Source organism: Phasianus colchicus, chromosome 10 (assembly GCF_987193195.1).
Source record: "Phasianus colchicus chromosome 10, bPhaCol1.hap1.1, whole genome shotgun sequence".
Taxonomy (NCBI): domain Eukaryota; kingdom Metazoa; phylum Chordata; class Aves; order Galliformes; family Phasianidae; genus Phasianus; species Phasianus colchicus.
Genome location: NC_143445.1, coordinates 5,087,191 through 5,107,991, shown reverse-complemented (window position 1 = coordinate 5,107,991; position 20,801 = coordinate 5,087,191). Strand labels below are relative to the sequence as shown.

The window sequence follows — 20,801 nt, the reverse complement described above, 5'->3', positions numbered from 1 at the left end:
GAGCTGGCCCTTGCAGGAGATGCCAGCAGAGTATGACCTGATGCACCCATAGCACAAAACCTATGGTGGGACCCCAGGGTGCTGGCAGCATTAGGTGGGAAATCCACACTTCCTCACACCCCAGAGCATTGCAATCTATTTATCCCCCCCCCCCACTGAAGTCCCCCCTCCCCAAAGCCTGCCAGCAGGCAGTGTGTGGCTGCAGTGTGTGGCTGCTAACATTGTCACCCCCTGCTCCCATTGATTGCTACCCGCAGGGCTCTCTGTGTGCAGGTGACTGTGTGTCTCTTTCTCTTTATTGCTCACTATTCAAATTCAAGGCTTGTTTAATCAGCAGGCACTAGCAACTTGATGGGAGTCTGGCTGTAATGGAGAGAAGCTGGTGGGCTCAGCAAAGGGCTCAGGGATGTGCTTCTATGGGGAGCAAGGGGCTTCATCTTTTGCATCTGCTTTGCTGCCCAGAGGTGTGAGGGGGGAACTGGGCTGAAGTAGGACTCAGGGCAGCTGGGAAGAGCACAGAATTTGGGAGCTTCTGCTGAGCATGCCCTGACACAGCTGTGGGACCAGTTGTGACCCAGCGCAGATCCTTCTCCTTTGGGCATCACATCAAGGCTAGATGGGAATCTGGAGAAAAGATATTTTTTTCCTACCCACTTGCAAGATACTACCCTTCCCAAGCTGGCCTTTAGTCACCAAGGTTGATTCCCACATCCCCAAGGCACTTCCCATGCTCATCCACCTCCCCATTTCCCTGGGGATATGCCTCCAGCCCCCTGCTCTGCCCTGAAGCCCAGGACAATGGTGGCTGCATCCCTTGGGGGCCACCCCTTGGCATGAGGAGGTGGCATCAATCCCAACCATGGCAATGAGCCACCTCTCCCTTGGAGCACCGCCAGCCTGCGTCCCATGGCATGGAGTGCAGATTGCTGACCTTTAAGACGTAGGACCAACTGTGAATGAAATTGGAAGCAAGTATCCCAGCAAATATCCTTTTTGGGAAGAGGGACCAGAGCTGCTGGGATGCAGGGCTGCTTTTCTGTCGCTCATTAGAGGCACTAATCAGGAGGTTCTGTATGCCTTTCAGCTCCAGTGTTTGCAGGAGGGCTGTCTTCCCATTGATTGAACTACATAAAACCCGCACAGTTCTAAGGAGAATTGCCAAATATTGATACTGGGAGAGAGCTGATATCAGATAAATAGTGAATAATGCTTCCAATTATGCAGGCTTTCATTTTTTTTCTGCTAATATAGCTGATTACATTCAATACTGAAGGTTGAGTCAGCTGAGCGCCCGACCTTCATTTTAAAGACAGAAAACAAGGCCACAAAGCAGACCTCACTGTTTGAAAATAGTTCATAAAGTGATGCCCCTGAGAAGGGGACTTTCAAAGATACCCAAAGAAACCTTTGGATGGGATTCACCCAGCACAGCTTGATCACCCGTGGGGACACCCCTACACCTCTGCTTGGTGTGGACACTGCAGTCTCCCTCTGCTTTTATGCAGAGGTGGAGGTGCCATGCCCCACTGATGCTCACCTACCAATGATGTCAGTGTTCTTCATCTTTTGCCATCAGAAATACGGCACCGCATCGTTCTCCCCCTCCAAGAATGGTCTTTGTTAGAAATTACTTCAGCTGCACTAAAGTTGTGAGAAATCTCACAGCAATCTGTAGCGTTTTTTCCCCTGAATTTTGAGTCAAAATTGGACTAATTTCAGCATGGGAGCGTCCAACCAATACTTTCCTTCAACATCTCCAACCACAAATAAATGAACACATACCCTTGCTGTTTTCCCCAGTCCCTCTGAAGCCCCAGCAAAAGGCAGGAACTGCTCTTATGCATTTCTTTCTCTGCACTAAGAAATCCTTACGCTTTCCTGCTCAGCCTCAGCCTCTGGTTTGCTATCAAGTATTGCAGCACCCTGTGATGGAAATATCTCTGCTCTGTCCCTGGCATTGTCACACGCTGTGCACGGGCTGTGTGAGCCTGATCTGTCCCAGGGTGTCATTAGCTCTGTGCATATCTGCCCTCCCTCTGTCACCTGTGAGCATCTCAATAGGCTTCTATTATCCTCAGGAGGCTCTGACAGCCCGCTTCATTTTCTTTTCTACATCACCTATTTCCCATCGTGGTACCTGCACCCTGAGTCACGTCCTCTCACTCTGTGATCTCCCAGGGCTTTGGATAGTTGCAGTTGTCCTTGTCCCTGTCAGGCCTTTTAGTTCACACTTCTGATGCCACATTGTGATGAGCAGGACTGGCCAGCAAGAGAAGCTGAGATGCACGACCAGGTGGTTTTGGGGTCTGTTGTAGAGGGAGAGCCAGAGCAAAGCTTTGCAGGAACAGGGCTTAAAGGCTACTTAAAGGGCAAGGGAGAGCAAAAGCAAAACCTTTCTCCTCATTCATTCTATTTATTTATTTTGTTTGGTTTTCTGGCTCCAAAAATGAGGTGTCTGGAGTGTGCTTCCTCCTCTCATGGCTCCCAGAGGCTGATGCCTCCATGAATTACAAACTTGCCCAAGTCAGAAATACTTTCCATAGCCTAAAACAGCCCTAACTCTGCTTCCTTAAAAATGGATGGAAACATTTTTCCCTATTACCAAAGAGCAGCATCGTGTCCTCAGCCTTCCCTCTGGGATGAAAGATACTTTGACTCCCTGCAGAACACAGGGAGCCCAGGAGTTGAGTTTTGCTGAGAAAGCAGGAGGTTAGAATGGGTGCCCATGCTGTGTTAGGTGCAGGAATGCTCAAGAAATACCCATGTGCCAGGAGATGCATTGCCTTGTGGCCAGGTGGAGCAGACACCTGACTGCCTGCTTGTCCAAACCTCCAACCTAGGTTTATTTTTATTATTTTCATGGCTGCTTGGCTCATTCTCTCCTTTCTTGCTCGTTATCCATGAGCTGTGCCAGGTACCAGCCTACCAATGGTCAAAATCTCCATGCATGTGGCAGCGAGGAGGATGGCGTGGGCTGAAGGACAGGAGCTGGACACCCTTCCTTCAGCACAGGTTCCAAACCTGCAGCTGCTCTCCATTGTCACAGCCCTAAAATTCCCAGCTAGGATTGCTGACCACTGAACTTAGGAGGCATTGAGTGGGCAAACAGGACATTCACAAGGTGAATCAATGATGGCAATGGGGACATCCTGGCTGGCTGAGCCATACATCATGGATGCTCAAAGTGAGTGAGTGTATTTGAGGAGTGCTCAGGATGAGAAGTAAAGATGAAAGAAGCTTTGGAGCATCCAAGATCTCATAGAGACGTTGAAGTATGAGCTGCAGTGACCTACCCAAGCCATCTGAGATGCTCAGCCTTGAGATCGACTGCAGAGGTGAAGGGCAAAGCCTGGCTTTTGTGGAAGCAAGGGAAATGGGAGGATGGTTGGACTAGATGATCTTGTAGATCCTTTCTAACCTTGTGATTCTATGGCTTCTATTAGGGGATGTGATATCTCAGAATTCCATGTTTCATGCAGATATCTGGCTGGATGCTTTGGGGTGCTCCCCAGAAAGGGGCTGCGTGCCCCGATGTGACAACACCAGCCCCAAAGCCACCCCTTTGGTTTGCATGCAGTGCATGGGTTTAATTCAGGCCCTTCATGTTATTCGAGCACAGATGGTTTTTTTCTCTCCTTTTTTTTTTTTTTTTTGGTGGTTTAGTTTCTCTCTTAACAGGAAAAAATGATCAAAAATAAGAAAACAATCACTGTTTGAAAGTGAATGAAGGGCGCTTTCTCCCCCTCCCCCATGCTTTTTTCCTACTTTGACATCTCAGTGGTTTTTTTTTCTTTTAGCCTCGGTTTCTGGGATAGGTGATAACTGCCAGTAATAGGATTAGCATTGATTTCTTTAGCAAGAACAGAGATGTGGCAGTTCCAGCCATTTACTGAACTGCCAGCTTTGAAATATCAAAAAAAAGAAAGAAAAAGAAATCTGCAGAAAAAAAAAAAAAAAGAAAGAAAAAAAAAGCTTCTTGCAGCATTTTAAAGAAAGGAAAGCCTGTGTGAATTAAAATACACGCATGCACACACACACACGTACCCACGCACATGGGGTATATAAATATATATATGGTATGTATATTATATATATGTATCTCGCTTGGTGCTTTTTTTGTTATTGTGTGATAAAGGATCAAAAGAGCTGTCTCTGTTCTAAGCTTCAAGAAAACCTTTTTAAAATTCATTTGGCTTTCTTTAGCTTTCACTTACTAACATATTTTAGGAGCTAATCTTACATATTTACTATTGTATCCTGACTTTTTTTAACCTTGAAATGCAAGCAAAGACAGAATGAGAAAGGGGAAAAAATAAAGGATTCAGAAGAGAAAGAAGGAGGGGATGTGCCTGAGGAAGTCTGCTGTATCTCTGCTGCTCTGGAGGCACAATGTGAAACCCACCCAGTGGTGCCTTTGTAGTGGCACGTTCTCTCCTTGCTGTTGGTTGTTGTGGTCTCTGGAAAGGGTGTGGGTTGGAGGGGCCATAAAACGAGGGTAGGCCAAATCAACTGTAGCCTAAAAGCGAGAGTTTTAGGAGACTGGGGTTGTATTTCCTACCCTTGCCTAAATATTGGAGGGCATCATGTATTTAGAGTCTATTGGCTGATCCTTTCTGACTTGTATTCAGCTCTTGGGGGAGAAGAATGTTCAAGGGCAACATCAGTGAGCAGAAATGGAAGGTCATATGCAAGAACTGGGTGCTGTTCAGGAAAATGTCTGCTCTTTTCAAGCTCGGGGCCAATTCTGAGCATGGCCCAGGTCTTAAGGATGCCCTGGACGAACCCTCTGTCCAATGATCCCCAAGAGCCCAAACTTTGTACCCTTCAAGAAGAATCTTGTTCTGGAAATATTGGTTCTTTCTTATTGAGTCTTGAGTTGACAAGCTACTTTCATGTGAAAGTTCCATGCCTTTATGTGAAAGATGTATGTAGTAACTCACTGTTCTCATGAGCAGCACAAAGCTGGGAGCAGGATGGAATTAGTTTGCTTTTCAGCTTTTAAATCTGAAATAAAAGAGCAACACCAGTTCACAGTCAGTGAAGGGAAAGGCCTTGGGGAGTCAGTGCACCTTATTCTGTTCAGCTTTCTCCTCTTGTTCGTAGAGAATTTGGGCTGGATTCCCATGTAAAACCAAATAAAAAGGTTGAGGGGGGAGGCTGCTAGACATGTTATTTGTAGATGCAGTCAGGATTCACTCATTTAACATGCAATTTGCTCATAGCCACATGCAAGGGTATCTCTAAGCTGTGACATATGGTGGCTGAATGCTCCCAAACAGGGATACCCATGAAGGCAGCCAAATTTAGGAAAGGTCAGTTCCTTATTATGTACTCTGCATGGGAAGAGGTACTTGGCTGGTTCCCTTGCTCTCCACCAGCTGTAGAGGTAAGGGGTCTGTGCTGTAGCAGGCACCAAGTCAGCCACATGCCTTTCACCAGTCTTCTGTGAATCTCCCTTGCTTTGACTGGAGCCATGTATGCATTTGTAGGCGTGCGGGCTGATGTCTCACCAACTCCTGGAGATTTGCATTTCTGTGTTCTTATTAACAATCTCCCAAAGATCCACGATGCTCATTTCACAGCCTCACCTTCATTGTGCCCTCTAATCCATGTCCCCAGGGTCTACTTCTGACATTCAAGCTTCAGAGCAGCTTACAAGCCTCTATTATTTTTTTAACATCAAACTGCTGAAGGAATTATTGTTTCTTTCGTCTGCAAACAAGGGCCTCCTCCCTCTGCATTCCCCCTCCTTAGAATGCTTAAAAACTTGCCATGACTACTCCACGGGTATAGGAATGCTGGGGCTGCTGCTACAGGTGCTCTTCCAACCTTAAAGCACTGATGCTCTGGAAATATCCCTCAGCAAAACTAGTAGGACAAAACCCCTGGTGACTCTGCATATGGAGCCTGGATGAGTGGAGGGAGGGGATCATCTGTTGTAGGCTTCAAGATAGTGGAAATGCACTCATCCTGTGTTTCTGGGTGACAGGAAAGGTGGAAGCTAGGAGACATTCAGCAGCGTCCAGTTGAAAGCAGTGTTATCTCATCTTTTGGGGGTTAAATGCAAAATCTTCACTCTTCTGCAAGAATAAAGTACCAGAGTGCTGGAAAGAGCAGTTTCAGAGGGGTATCTGGATTAATCACAGAATCTCAGAATCACAGAATTGCCAGGGTTGGAAGGGACCTCAAGGATCATGAATCTCCAACCCCCCTGCCACATGCAGGGCCACCAACCATCCCTCCTAATGCTAGACCAGGCTGCCCAGGGCCCCATCCAATCTGGCCTTGAACACCTCCAGGGATGGGGCATCCACAACCTCTCTGGGCAGCAGAGTTGCTAGAAAATGACAAAGATCTGAGTTTGTTTCCTGTTCCGCATTTTGTTTTTATTGGTCAGTGTCACTAAAACAAGCCATATCCCTTCTGCTCAGTGTAGTGAGAACCCCATGAAGACCTGACCCCAAAGAGCATCTCTGGCCCAACTATTTGCACCACAAATCCAGCCAAGCCTGCTGCACTTATTCCAGTTTTCAGAGGCTTTCTGATGGCTGCCATTGATCTAGCACATTTATTTTAACCAGAAGCCTCCTGCAGTCCTTGCACGATCACCTTTACTGCGGTCTTGGGTTGAAAACAAACTCCATTCTGCCACGGTGTCTCATCATTGCCACTCCAGCCTAGATTGCTGTAAGTGTCTTTCCTGGCCTTGCTGTCTACTAATCTGCAAATATTCAATACCTAGAAATTAGATTCTGCAGCAAATGGGTTATAATTAACCTTTTCCTGCCACACAGTTTCATGTTTTTTTCATTCCAGCCCCACTTCCAAGCACTGCTCCGTCAGCCTAATTGCAGCGGCGGCACCACGGGACATCCGCCAGCCCTTCCCAGGGCTCTCACAGCTCAGGCAATCTCTTTATATCTCTTTCTCTTTAATTTCCTGTAATTAGCCATGCTCTAACTTCTGCACACACCAGGGAGAACGGAGCGGTGCCAAACTCCCTGAAGGATCCCACCTCCCCCCGTGCCCGCACTGCAGCTCGGGGCCCTCCTGTGCTGGGTTTGCCTGAAGTACCTTTCCTGGCAGCTTCCATGGGCTCCTTACGCTTGGAAGTAGCTCTAGCTGGTTTTCCATGCCTGGGTCTTTTATGTTCTTGATAATAATTTTATAGAAACCCTATGAATGCTTAACAAAGGGATGGTGCTTGCAACAGAAGCTCTGCATGGTGAGACCATGCAGACCAAGCAGGTTTTCTGAGATGTTCCTCTCTAGGTCCACCAAAAATCTACAGGGCTGCACAAGTTCTGCAAAATCCAAAAAGTAGTGAGCTCTGTGGACTCGACTTGGGAAAATGGAGATGGAGAGGACCTTGTGAAGACCTTTGCAACCAAATCACGCTGCTTCAGGCTAACGCTGGTCATGCTGGTTGGAAAAGAGACCTCCAGCAGCTTCTCTCCTGGTGCTAGTTCCAGCATATCAGCAGCTTCAGTGCTAGAAATGCTTCCCTTGCATCCAGACTTAGCTTGGTTTAAAGTCAAAACTACTAATTTGTAAGTTGGGCAAACCCAATGGCTTTCTTCTTCCCATCACCATCACTATTGCCTGGTCTAATAGCAATAGGACAAGGAAAAGTGGTTTTAAATTAAAAGAGGGGAGATTTAGCTTAGATGTTAGGAAGAAATTCTTCCCTCAGAGAGCAGTGAGGTGCTGGCACTGTTGCTCTGTAGGTGCACCTGTGGGTGCTCCATCTCTAGAGGTGCTCAATATCAGATAGATGGGGACCTGGGCAGCCTGGGCTGGTGGGGGGCAACTGGCCCAAGGCAAGGATTGGAACAATAAGGTCCTTTCCAACCCAAACCATTCTGTGATTCTGTGATTTACCAGGAGGAAAATCTATTCCTTTCCCTTTCCATAAGTCTTTTCCGTATTGTTTTCTGTCTTCTGATATTTCTTGTTTCTCTTCTTGTATAGAAAAACATAGGTTCCAAGTGAGCAAGAGAATTATGTGAATTTGTTACAATTTCAGGGAAGATCTTCATCTGAACATGCTGTAAATCCAGTGGAATTGAAGTATGTATGTAATGGAAATGCTTAGTCATGGCCTGAAGCAGTGATTGAGCACCTGGTGAAAGGCAGGGCCAACCCAGGGGAGCTCAGGTGCATGTAATGTATCTGAGTGAGTGGAAGCATGGAACAGGATCCAGCCCTTCCCAGACCTCATTTAAGGGTTGGCAGTGGAGGTGAGAGTGGTTTTGCTGGAAATCCTTGTTGTACCTGATGCCTTCTAAAGGTGAGCAGTCTTTCATCCTTTTGTTTCTGTGTCTGTGGTTGCTGCATTCGGGCTTATCCTCACCTTCTGTAACCTGGGTCTTTGCTACTGTGCTGTTATTGCTGTGCTTTCCATCACGTTATAGCATTACGATGCGTTTCCTTATTATAAGAATGAAATGCTTTGATTTTTTTTTTCTGGGTGAAATAATGATTCATTGAAAAAAGTACTTTTTTCTTTTTTTTCCTTTAAACCATTATATATTTAGAATGAAAATATTCCCCTTAAAAAACAAACAAACAAGTGACTTGGAGAGCAGCCTAGAATTAGGATAGCTCCTGAATCCTTTAGTCTAACCTGCCAGTACTGCGATGCTCACATTGTAAAATTCAGATCAGAAACTTCACAGAAGTAAAGTCTATCCACCCTTAGTTTCCATTGGACTGTTCTAAGTTCTAATCGTGCCAACAACTGAAACCACATTGTGAGCTTACTTGCTGGAAATGGTGTAACTTTGGATTAAGAAGCAAGATCTAACTCTGAAATGAAAGCAGAAAGAGAAGGGTTTGTGATTTGGGGGAGGTGTTTCAGTTCCTACTAGATCCTGATGTTAATCTTGGTGCTAGCATTATTTAAGTATACACAGGTGGAGAGGGAAGAGGAACTTCTGTGCATTTGGCTGTAATTATGAATAACTCATCTAATAGCATAGATGTTAGAAGGATGGATTTTTGGCTGCTGGGGTGGAGACATGGGCCTGTGGTTATAAGTGTGGGATGTTGCTGTGTTGTTATAGCTCCATCCCAGTCTGCCCTCATCCAGTGCCTCCATGCACTGCTGGCCATGACCTTCATAGGGCTAAATCAGGAGATGTGTTCAATCCAGAGGGCTGTGAAAAGGCCAGAAATGCCAGAATAGTCCCATAGAGTTGAGCACTCTACAGCTCCAGTTGAAATAAATGGAAGGACAAGTAGCATCCAATGTGGCATAACAAAGCACCAGCGAAAGATAGGAGTGTAAAGAAAGAACCTATAGTGAAAAATGGAGAAGGGGAAGAGAACTAAACAAGAATATACAGTCAGTTAAGGCTTGCAGGGAAAAGATAAGGCCAGCTCAGAGAGCAGAAAGGCTTAAGGGGAATAAAAAGAGCTCTTACAATTATATCAGGGAAAAGGGAATACTAGAGAGAAAGTAGTTCCATTAATAAATGAAGAGGGAGACAAAATCAATGGTATTGCTAAAATGGTAGAGCTACTGAACTCCTTTGCTCCCGCAGTGTTTAACAAGGTGAGAAGAGGGGCATAGGAGTTATAAAATAATGAGGGTTTTGACAGTATGATTCTTTGTGGGAAAGGCAGTTTGAGGGAGAAAGCAGCTTGGAAGAATCAGGATGCAGTAACAAGCAAATGTGCACGGCCATGCCTTTTGAGGACTTGTTCATCAATCCACTGTTGATGGCTTCTGGAGAGTAATGAGCAAACAGTGGGTAAAAACAGCCAGGTGTGATATGTATTTTTTATCTTAAATGGTGAATCCAGGTAACTACCATCTGGCAAGAGTTCACCAGATGGTGAAATCACTCCCATGAGAAGCAGGTTAACAAGCCATGGAGAACTCTTGAGCCTTGAGGAGAAAGCCACAGTCCTGTGGATGCCAGTGGGAATTTGCCATGGTTTAGTTCATAGGCAGTTGTTCTGTAGTGAATTATCATTATTTCCTAACATCATTTCTATTTGAGCACAGCAGTAATGCTACAGCATGTTTGGGTGGAAGGATCAGGTCTTGCTGCAGGACATATCTCATCATTGACCCTTGACGTGCAACCCACTGGTTGCACCTGTTGGTCTTATAAATGGTGTAACTTGTGGCTCTGGAGTGAGAAATCCTACACCCAACCCCACTTTATATTTAAGGAGTGACAAGTGATGAGCAGGAAATTCAGAAAGGAATGGGGAATTCAGAGGGAGTACTGGAAAAATTTGATTTGTGAAACGTCTCAGGGAAGAGTGGTGCTGGCCAAACTCTGCTCTAGTTGTATCACTGTGAAGCCTTCCAGGGAATTTAATGGGAAGGAAACAAAGTTGTGCAAAAAGCTTCAGAGAATTCCATTTTAATGAAGAAAATGTCTCATTTTTGGGATATTTCTCTGCTTGCCAACAAATCTGAAAAAAGAAGCATGTGAAGAATGGCACTTGCAAAAAAAAAAAAAAAAAAAAAAATTGTTTTCTTTTTTTCCCTTAACAGAATATGGGTATTAAATTGCTATTTTTAACCACAGTAATTTATTCAATTTATATGGCAAATGCAACAATCCTCACAGTTTGTCATTTTAGCTACCTATTACAAAAAATGCATTGTGCTAGTCCTTACCACAGTGAAATTATAACATGGTGCACAGATAAAATGCAGCCAGGAGTGAGTGGCAGGTGCTGGGAAAGTGGCTGAGCTGCTTTAGTTCCACATGCCAAAAAAAAAAAAAAAAAAAAATCAGAGTAGTTCTTCCCATCAAGTGATTGGCCAGAGGCAGCTTCCCAGAAGTCTGAGGCGTTTCAGCTGATGAATTGAGCTGATAAATTCAGTGTTTCAATGGGTACATTTCAGAAGGGTGATCTCAATGTTGGGGTAATGGTGCCTGCCAGTCATTCGCATCCAAGGAACTGGGATGCTGGACTGTGTGATGTTCCATCATTTGCTCCCAAAGCAGTGCTTGTGATCAAATCAATGACTTGGTTGCTCATCTGAGGCCACCTGGCAAATTTTTCCTGGTCTCCCCACTTCCTTTTACTTCTGCATTGGCTGCTTTTTATCCACAGTTTCCCATTTGGGAACCCTATCAGCGTGGGTCTTCCAGAGCTCATCTGCCCAGCTTGCTGATCTTCATTTGCAGGAGGTCTTTGCACTGTTGGATTGCCTGTTGGATGTGCTGTGGTGTTATTTCCAGCTGTCAGGGAAAGACAAGGCTTTCAAGTTGTGTAAGCTTGTTAGTTCTAGTGAACCCATCTCTTGTGGGCTAAGGACCACTTCAGTGGGAAGCATGGTCTCTGCTGGGCCATCTGATACAGCCCCAAGCCACCTAGCTTGAGTTTTGGGGCATAATGAAAGCAGTCTGAGCTGTTGATAATTAAGAGCTCTTGTGATGGTGAAATTCACGACTTTACCACCTCCTCAAGGGCTGTTGAGCTTGCCTTCACATAAAATCTTTTTCTCAATGCAAGTGGGAATGAAACGCGGCTCTTTTGCAACCACGGCTGCTCAGATATTTTTGAGTTGAGGCCATTCCCGATCACAAAAAGATGTTTTGCCAAGAATCAAAATTTTCTGTGGGAAGATTGATTTTTCATGGATTTTCTTTCCAGGGAAATGAAATGAAATGCTCTCTCTGGTGACAAACTTTATCTCTGCATCTGTCTCGGTGGCTTGTGGGCTTCCCAGGAAGCCTGTGCAGTTGGTTGGAGGGATGCTTCATCCATTGTGCCTGGTGGGTGGTATTTTGGAGTGAACAGAGCTGAGCTGCAATGGAGGCAGCAGCTGGGTCAATGTGGGAGGCAGCTATGGCTTAGGCTGGAAAGGAGCAGGATCACCAGGCCAAAATGCCATGTCCCGTTTAGGAATGAGAGAGATTTCTGTATGACACTTCTGAACCAATGTGTTTTTCCTGAACTACTTCCAAGAGGAGGCTTCAGGATTTTGCCATGCAGTCTGGTTTTGGTCTAAATCAGACTTGGGACTTCACTCAGGATGAAGTTCCATGACTTTTAGTTATGTCTGTTTGCAACAAGAGTGATTAGTGGGAGAGGAAGGGAAGCCACTTTGCAATAGACTCAAGAAGGGCTGGGCTCTACATGTTCTCCATGGTGCAATGTTTGTCCCAACAAATGCTTGAACCTCCTCAAGCCCACTGCAAAGTGCATGTTTTTATGTAGCTGTTCCTAGCAATGCCAAGGGTCTGCCTTCCCCAGCCAGTTCTGCATGATGATATGTAACCGGAGGGTTCCCACTTGGTCACAGTTCATGCAGAAAAGCCAAGAAAAGAAGCCAAATAGTCTGAAAAAAGAGTAACATGATACTCCTGCTTCTTGCTGTCCTTTCTGTCCTGTTGTCTGCCTCTTTTAATCTTTAGTGAACTGCTGTGGACATTGGATAAACCTGCTCCCACCACTCACAAAGACTTCAGGCAGCCATGACCATTTGCTACTATAGTGGGACTGACAGTAGATTAGCTGGGATGTAATTGATTTAGATTTTCTTGCTAGTGGCCAAGTCCCATAGCTACCATGCTCCTCCTTTGAACAGAAGGAGGAACTGTGCTGCAGACACCTGGAGACATGGCAAATCTCTTCCCATGCAAGAGACCATTGGATTGGGGAATTAACCATGGAATAACTCTACCCCATTGCTCCAACCAAGAGACCACCTCACACCCTGTGCAGGTATACCTGAAATAAGTACATCCCCACCAGCAGGATAAGTAGAAACGTGTGCAACACAATGAGGAACCTTTCTGTTGCCTTGGCAGAGAGGGGATGGGATCCTGAATTTTGGGGTTTTGCTCCTGCAGTGTTGACAAGGCAGCTCCATGCTCTGAGTTTACAACGGAGAGTGCAGGTTGGGGTAGCATTTCTGCCAGTGCTCTGCATGGCAGCCAGTCCTTCCCCTCCCTTTAATTCTCCTTGCGTGAGTTCAGGTGCGGCGAGGGATGAATTTCAGCTGTAAAGATTGTGAGACAGCTCCCTGCTTTTACACCACTGGGGAGAGGAACAGCCTCCTGAAATGTGCTGACAGGGGCTGTGTTAGCATCACACATGTCCTAATGCCCCCAAACCCACTAAAACAATGGCAGCTCTCCCTCCCACATCGCTTCAGGATGCAGCTAGCAGGGCGCAATAAAATAGCGGTGCCTGGTGCACCATTATAAAACTATTACAGAAATAGCTGGGCTTCCACTTGGCTGTGTCAATGCAGAAACTATATTTCCTATTTATTTGTTCTGTTTGTTTATTTTACCAGACCACCCCATGAACCTGGGAGAAACATGCTAGGAAAAAAAAAATTATAGCAACGCCAACTATTCTAGGAGATACACGAGCCCCTCCATGTTTATCAGGTTGAGGGCACTGTATTTTGATGTCAATAAGCAATTTTTCCAGCCCGGTCTCCTGCCCGACCCTTTTAATCCATCAATATATTATTAGAGATAAAGTTGGTGGAAGCCTGCTGCAGTTAGAAGATAAATGACATCTCTGAAGTCAGGCATTAAAGACTAGATTAAGGCCTTGTGACACCGTTTTCAGTGCTCATCTGTGCACTTCTGTTCAACCTATCACACTGAGTGACAAGAAAGAAAAATAATGAACTGGGCCAAGGAAAGAAGAAGGGAAAAAAAAGGCAGAAAGAGAGAGAGATTTTTTCCCCCCTAACACACAAACTACATCAGTTCACACTCAGGATTAGACTGCATTTAAAAAAAAAAAAGGGGGAAGGGGGAGGCTGGAACTGGATGGTACTATACAGATTAAAATAGGAAAAAGGGGAAGCCAAATGAGGAATTGCAGTCTGGCTTTGTCCTGGGTTTATTTTATTATTTCATTTTTATTTAGTTTTATTCAGCATTTCATTTTTTTTATTTCATTCTGTTTTTTTTTTTTTCTTCTCCTTGCAGGACTGACCTAGTTGAGTTTGCAGGATCCTAAGGGTTTTGTCTGGAGCTAAAGCAAATCCCATTTAGGACCAAGGAAATACATCCTTTCAAGGGGCCAAGTGAAACTACCCATAGACAGAGGTCTCTCCTCCCTCGCTCCCATGCCCACTCCTTGTCTTGGGGCAGCTGTGGTGATGTTTTACTTGGGTTGGCTGTTAATGCTGATGTTAAAGACATCCCTGATGGCACAACAACAAGGCTGGGCATTAGGGTTAATGCTGGGCATTTTTTGTCCTTGTGTGTCTGACAGCACTGTGCAGGAGCTTTGGGCTTCATATGCAAAGCCCTTGAGATCAGTAAGTTACAAATGCATCCTTGGGGGCCAGATGGTGGCTGTGATTTTTCTGTCAACTGTGGGCCTTCCAGGTGTAGGCTTTGTCTAGCTGCCCCAGCTTGCAAAAATGCTCCACCTTGGTGTTAGTGTCAAGTTTCCAGCATTCCACTGTGTTGGGATCTCATTGCTCCCTTCGTGCTGGAATCAACTGAAATTCAAGACCTCCCCAGGCTCAGCGATGACTTGATTGTGACACTTGATCTCCTGGGGCTCCTTTGAGAATGGTTCTTGCTCCTTCAGTTCCTGTAGGTTACCTGATGCAGGAAAAAATACTATTTAGTGCCCATTGCTATCACATCATGATGACAAAATAGCCTAATTGTAGCTGGCTGCAAGCCTGGCCACTGCTTTTCAGGGATAAGGGGTAGAAGATCAGTCTGCTGCTCGTGCAGAGCCTCAGGGTGCTGCTCCATTCCCATGGGCCACCAAGTGATTGGCAGAGATCCATATGGACATCCATCTGCCCCACTGGGCTTCATCTCATTGGGGAGCCAAACATGGCAGTGCCTTACCCTGATAGCAAGTACTCACAATTGGGTAAGCTGGCATGGCTGGTCTGCCAGGCCCATCTGTGCAAAAGGTGGTATTTTATTATAACAATTATTCTTATTAGTGACTAAAAGCCTGCTGTGGAAGTAGGGGTTGGTCAAAGGATGTCATCCTTCCACGTAGGACAATTGCCCACAGCAAGCAGCCTTTGCATCTTGGCAGAGCAGAGATGTCTGTGCTGCATCTAGCCTGGGATCTAACGTGCCTCTCTGGGGTCTCCATTCTGTACAGCATGTACATTGCTGCCGTCTTCTCCTTTTGAAGATATTTTTTAATGTCTTAAAAAAAAAAAAAAGATTACTTTGTTACAATCATTCAGCAAAGGGTTTCTGCGCCTGTAGAAAATATTAATAGACTATTATGAGGTCCTACAACTAATTTTTCCACACATATCATCTGTCTTTGCATGGTTATTAAACTCCAACAATATTTCATGCAATGCTTTCCTGCTAAATTAATTTGGTTTCTTCTTCTCCTGCTTCTTTTTTTTTTTCCTCCTTCCACAACCTTTAAAATTAAATTGAATCTTCATAATTATGGCTTTTTTGTTGTTCCTCATATCTTTTTCTTTTCAATTTTCCTATCAAAGTGGCTATACAGTTTAATAAAGATGTAAAGAAACAGAAATGAAAGTGTAAGGGACAGGAAGTCTGTGTTGGGATCAGAGACTGGGAGCTCTGGGAAGACTGGTCCATTCTGGTAAGGCTGGCATAGAGGTGAGCACAGAGTTGGGTGGCACCTTGCTGGGCTGGCTTCACCTTATACCAAAAATGATATTTATTTAATTATTTGTAGCATGGGGATTCATATAAAGTCAGTTCCCAGCAGGATTCATCCTGATTTGTCCATAGGTTTTTGGCATTAGACTGGTGCAGCTTGGGTTCAACTGGCTGCCCGCTGCTAGTTGGGGTGTTAAGTGGGATGCTCCCAACAGCATCCCTCACTTGCACAAGGAAATGTATGGTGGGGCTGGGTGTGCAAGGAAACAAGTCTGTTGGGTGCAGCACTCTGGCTTTCCTGAGGTTACCCAGTTCATCTGCTCTCACTCTCTTGTCAACACCTCCTCAACAGGCTGGGATATCTTGGGTACCTGGGAAACAAATGCTTTGGTCAAACTGTAGGGTAGTTTGGCACAAAGCCACAGTCTAGAGCCTGCCAGTGTCTTCAGGCAATTCCTGATGCCTTCTGGAGTGGAGCTTGTAATCATTTCAAAGCCTAATTGTGTAGAGAAGTACTGTGGGCTGGTTTTCTGCCTTGCAAAACTCAGACTTCAGCTGACTGTTGTTTCCTTTATCAAGGATGCTCAATGGGTCTCACCTGAGAAGTGGGTAATCTTCATTAACTACTGATCTACATAAATTGGTAATAAATAGGATCTTTCCTCTTTTCTCCCTTCTTCTGTTCTGCAAAGTCCAGCTGAGGAGGATGGGCAATAGAGAAAGTAGTAACTGCTCAACAGACATCAGTCCCTTGCATAGGGTTTTTACCCTCTGCTGAGGCTGGTATTAACTAATTCCCTTTGGCAGCTGGGATGGGTGCCCAGGACTGAGAACACCATGCTGGCACTTTGCTGGCTGAGTCATATGGAGCCAAACCTGAAGCCAAGGAGAGCTTTGTGAAGGTCTGATCCATTCAGAATTGGACAGACTGCTATGGAGACCAACCACCTTTATGGGATGGACCAAGATCTTCTCTAATCCCAGGTAGGAGAAGCAGTGGCCGGGTGAAGTAGTGGCCAACAGTAGGGCTTCCTGCTAAACTCAAGAGCAATGAGCTCTTTATTCACTGGGTCATGAGCTGACCTGGCTGGAAAATGGTCAGTGGAGCTGAATGCCTCAATGGGTTCAAGGAGTTTGCCTTCAGAATGGTCCTAGATGATGCCTACATCATGACTGTAGTCACATGTCTTTGGTGAGAGGTCCAAGCCTTCGTCACAGCTCCTCAAAGGAAATGACTGTTTTCTTGGTTTGACATATGCACTTACCAATAGGTGGCACCAATGGAACAGAAATGTGAAATTCCATGCAAATTTTCCTGGAGAAGGGAGTGATGGGAATTTTCTCCTACGTAACTATAGACATTCTGCAAACAGATATTGATTATATACTGCTGTGATGGTTAAAATACACTAAGGTCTGGAATGCTCTTAAGGGACAATAGGAATCAACCCAAATTACTCGTGATACTGTTAAATGTCTTGAATTTAGATTCACGTGAAAGCGATAAATATTTAACACAGTGCATGTAGCAATGTGATCAGTTCTCATTCACAATTCAGAGGTAAGATTATTCAGATATGGTAAACTGTTTTTTCTATGATCACATTTACCTCAGGTGAGAAAGTAATCAATTTTCCAAAGGAATCCTTGTACTTTCTGAGTCACTGAACTCCCAGCAGAGACATCTGTGGTCCCATTTAGGAGGAGCTGAACCTCCTTCTTCCAATAAATTCAGATGGAGCTGGGGCAAGATACAAATCACAATGCAAGGTCAAATTCTGTCCTCAATTTGGTGGACTTGACTTGGTCCATGAAACTGAGGACCTTAAAAATAGTTCAGGATACACATACAGAAAAGGTTAAGATTGTGAGATGATGTTGCAGACGAGCTATACCAGTCACTCCACACCGTTCCCATGACCATAAGCAGGCTGTGACCCCACCAGGTTTCTCAAGTTTGCTTTATTCTATGCATTTTATACAGTTCAAAAACAGTAGCCTTGTTTCCCAGTGTTGTAAAGATAATGAACATTATCCTTCACATCCCTTTGCTCATCAGCCATGTGTTTATATACCCAGCATCTGGCTACATTATTATTTATATTACAGGAGACAGAACCAAAAAAACAACTCCCGACAACCTCCAAGGAAATCAAAACACATTTGGGCCAAACCAGAGTGAAATGCTAATTTTCCCCATATGAACCACTGCTACAGCAAAATATTTACTGTTTGCGATTATGCAGGCTTCTCATGTTAAGTTTTTACTGTGAAATTTATGGGCATGTTTGCATTTATATGTCAAAAGTTCCTCAAATCGCCACAATAGTCAGTTAAGGAATAATTTAGTGGTGAGATAGGGGAAAAAATGGAGAACTGAAACCTTTGGTGAATGAGTTCAGGGCCTGTAAAGCAATGTCAAAGTGAGTTATTTGATTATTTCCTGCAGTGCCTTTTGCGACTGCCACTGTCTGTGTTGCTTGTTGCTGTGTAAATGGGATGGCAGCATGGTTTTAGTTGAGTTCAGTGCTTTCATAAACAGAACCCATAACTCCCTTAGGTGTAGGCAGTGGGTGTCTGCAGGGTTTGGCTGGGGAGGTGAAGGAGAAAATGTGGCTTACGTTTCAGGATGAATATGATGTCCTGGTGGCTTGTCTGTCCAAGTGGACAGCCTGGACTTCCCCGTTGGACAAGCCAGTGCTTCTGTGTCTCCCTCTCACCAATGGCCATCCCATTGGGTTCCCAGCAGGTAGGCAATGCTCTGAACAGGTCAGCATTTTGAAGCAAAGAGCCCTCTGGTTAAAATGTCATCAAGAAGACAAACCTCAAAACGCAGTTCTACAAAAGCCAGTCCATCACAGGGAGAGAAATAGGGGCACTCTAAGTATACTACAGCATCCTGCAAGCAAGAGTGCTTGTGTGCAGGGCAGGAAGTGCAGGCGTTGGGCTGAGCATCTGCAATCAGGTACTCATCAGGCAGCTGATCTAACTCCATTTTCTGCTCAGCATTTAACAAATCAGGAAAGAAATGCCCCTGCCTAGGGTCACAGATAAATCTTCTGCCCTGGACAAAGGGTAGATCTCCTTGTCAGCGTACTGATTTATTGTGACCTTATAGTCAGACTCTCTAATTTCTGCACGTGGCTATAGGTGCCAACGGTGATTTGTTTTCTCTTGATATTCCCTGGTTGCTCCATAACCGGCGCTGCTGTGGGATTACTGATCTCTTTATGGGGTCATGGTTTGGGTGGCCGTTGCACTGCAGCTCTGCAGTGGCCAATCTATGGTGTCTTTGGTGGTAAAAGGATTCTCTGTGTCTGATTCTTGGGGCCCACAAGCCAGCTGCTCTGCTTTGTCTCCTTTAAGGCCACAACAAGTATGGGGGGATCTGGAGGGTCTCAAACAGCCCAAATCCAGAGTGATGAGGAGCTGCCCACTGGTTTTCCTCCCATTGCTGCTGTGTCAGGGTCCTCTGTTCACATGGGAGGTGGAAGAATCACTGTCCCTGGTGGTGGTCAGAGCTGTGGAGAGGTGGCACTGAGGGACGTGGGGTGGGCTGGGGTTGGTCTTGATGAATCTTAGGGGTCTTTTCCAACCTAAATGATTCCACGACTCTATGCTCCTCCCCTGGTGCTTGTATTTGCTGCTAAGATCCTCAGAGCTCATCCACAAGAGGCTATCCAAGCTGTACGAGGCAGATTTTATAAGGAGGCATTCTATTGCACACAGTGGGCATCCCAAAGGGTCCACCTCTGCCAAGCTGCACATTAGCATGGTGACAAAACTAGAGGGGAGGCAAACAGGTAGATCTGGCAGTGTTTGCAGTGCTGCCACTAAAAGCCTGCACTGCCTTAAACCGCCACAGCTTTTCTGTAGCATGCACAAATTGCCTCTTACCTAAGCTACCTAGAATGTATTTCAGAGAGCTTGGGACAGCGGTGCCCTGATCTCTGCTGGAGCTCCTGTGCCAAATCATTGTGGCAATTCGTTGTATTGTGCTCGTGTTTGGAGAAACAAAACCAAACGAAACACAGGGAATGATATCTATCTGCAATTTAATGCAGCACGTTCAAAATACAGATCCTGGCAGAGCAAATTCATGCTTCATGCAAAACTCTCCTGAAGCACATTGCTTTTGTGCAAAAGCCTCCAAGTCCAGCACTACCCTAGCTCTTTCTTCTTTACAAACATACAAAGGGATAATAAAATAGCTAAGAAGCAAGAGCAGTAAAATTTCATACCCAGAGGGGAGAAATGGCATATACTGCCCTCAGCCTATAGCTGAGGCCAGAATATATAGAGAGAGACTTGGGAACTGTTTTCTTTCCTGGTGTGATATTTTACCTCTATTGCCCTCAGAACCAGTCAATATTTGTATAATATATATATAAAAATAACCTCAGATGGATGGATAAAAACCAAGCAAAATTCAGCTCAGAAAGCCTTTTATTCCAACTGGAAAATTGCCCTGCAAATGTACTCAACACAATACCCACTACTTCACTCGAAAGTGACAGTTGCAGCTGTTAACGCAGCTACATTATCTCATCTTTGGAGACAAATTTCAGGCCATATTTCACTGTAGCCTGGTAATGTATATATGCCCTAAAGACTGCTCCAGCCAGATCTGTCTTGCTGTATAGATTTCAGATACGGCTGTATACTTCCCGGGGTTTTTGCCTTCCCCTTGTTAGTCAGGGAGGGCAGGAGGTTAATAAAACATCACCATATTTCCAAATGGTGCCCATTTTGTGAGAGGGGTGAGTGACAGAAGGGAGATCATCCTGCCCTGGGAGTGGAGGAGGAGGATGGTAGCTTGGTTCCTGGGATTGATGCTCTCAGCAGTTGGTTGTGCTCAGTGTAGGGCTGGCATCACTGGCACAGAACCGAGGGAGAAAGCAGCAGAGATTTAAAGTGCCCCTTCCCTGCCCCTGCTATGGCTTAACTGTGGTCCCCAGTGGTGTTCTCAGAGCTGTTCCTCCTGGTGTAACCCCGTGTCTTTTGCAGATATGAACGGGGGGCTGCAATTAGGAATTCTGGGACTGTCAGAAAGGGAAATACGTAAGTAGGGAAAAAAAATAGCATCTATTAGGATTTTAAATAGTCTCTTGAGTCTCTCCATTATTTGAGACACTTAAGATCGCTTGACAAAGCCCCAGGGAATATACAGAAGGCTAGACAGGGACCTTTGATGGATGTTTTAAACTATCTAATGCGTCTTTTCCAACTCTA

The 20,801-nt window shown here is 45.2% G+C and overlaps 1 long non-coding RNA gene across 1 annotated transcript; it reads left to right on the top strand.

Annotated features, from left to right (window-relative positions):
• The first annotated feature begins 3,971 nt into the window (after positions 1-3,971).
• LOC149916570 (uncharacterized) lies at positions 3,972-17,115 on the top strand. Its single transcript, XR_016469548.1, has 3 exons — positions 3,972-8,290; positions 12,563-12,699; positions 13,929-17,115. It is a non-coding gene; the product is annotated as an uncharacterized LOC149916570 (long non-coding RNA).
• The last annotated feature ends 3,686 nt before the right edge of the window (positions 17,116-20,801 follow it).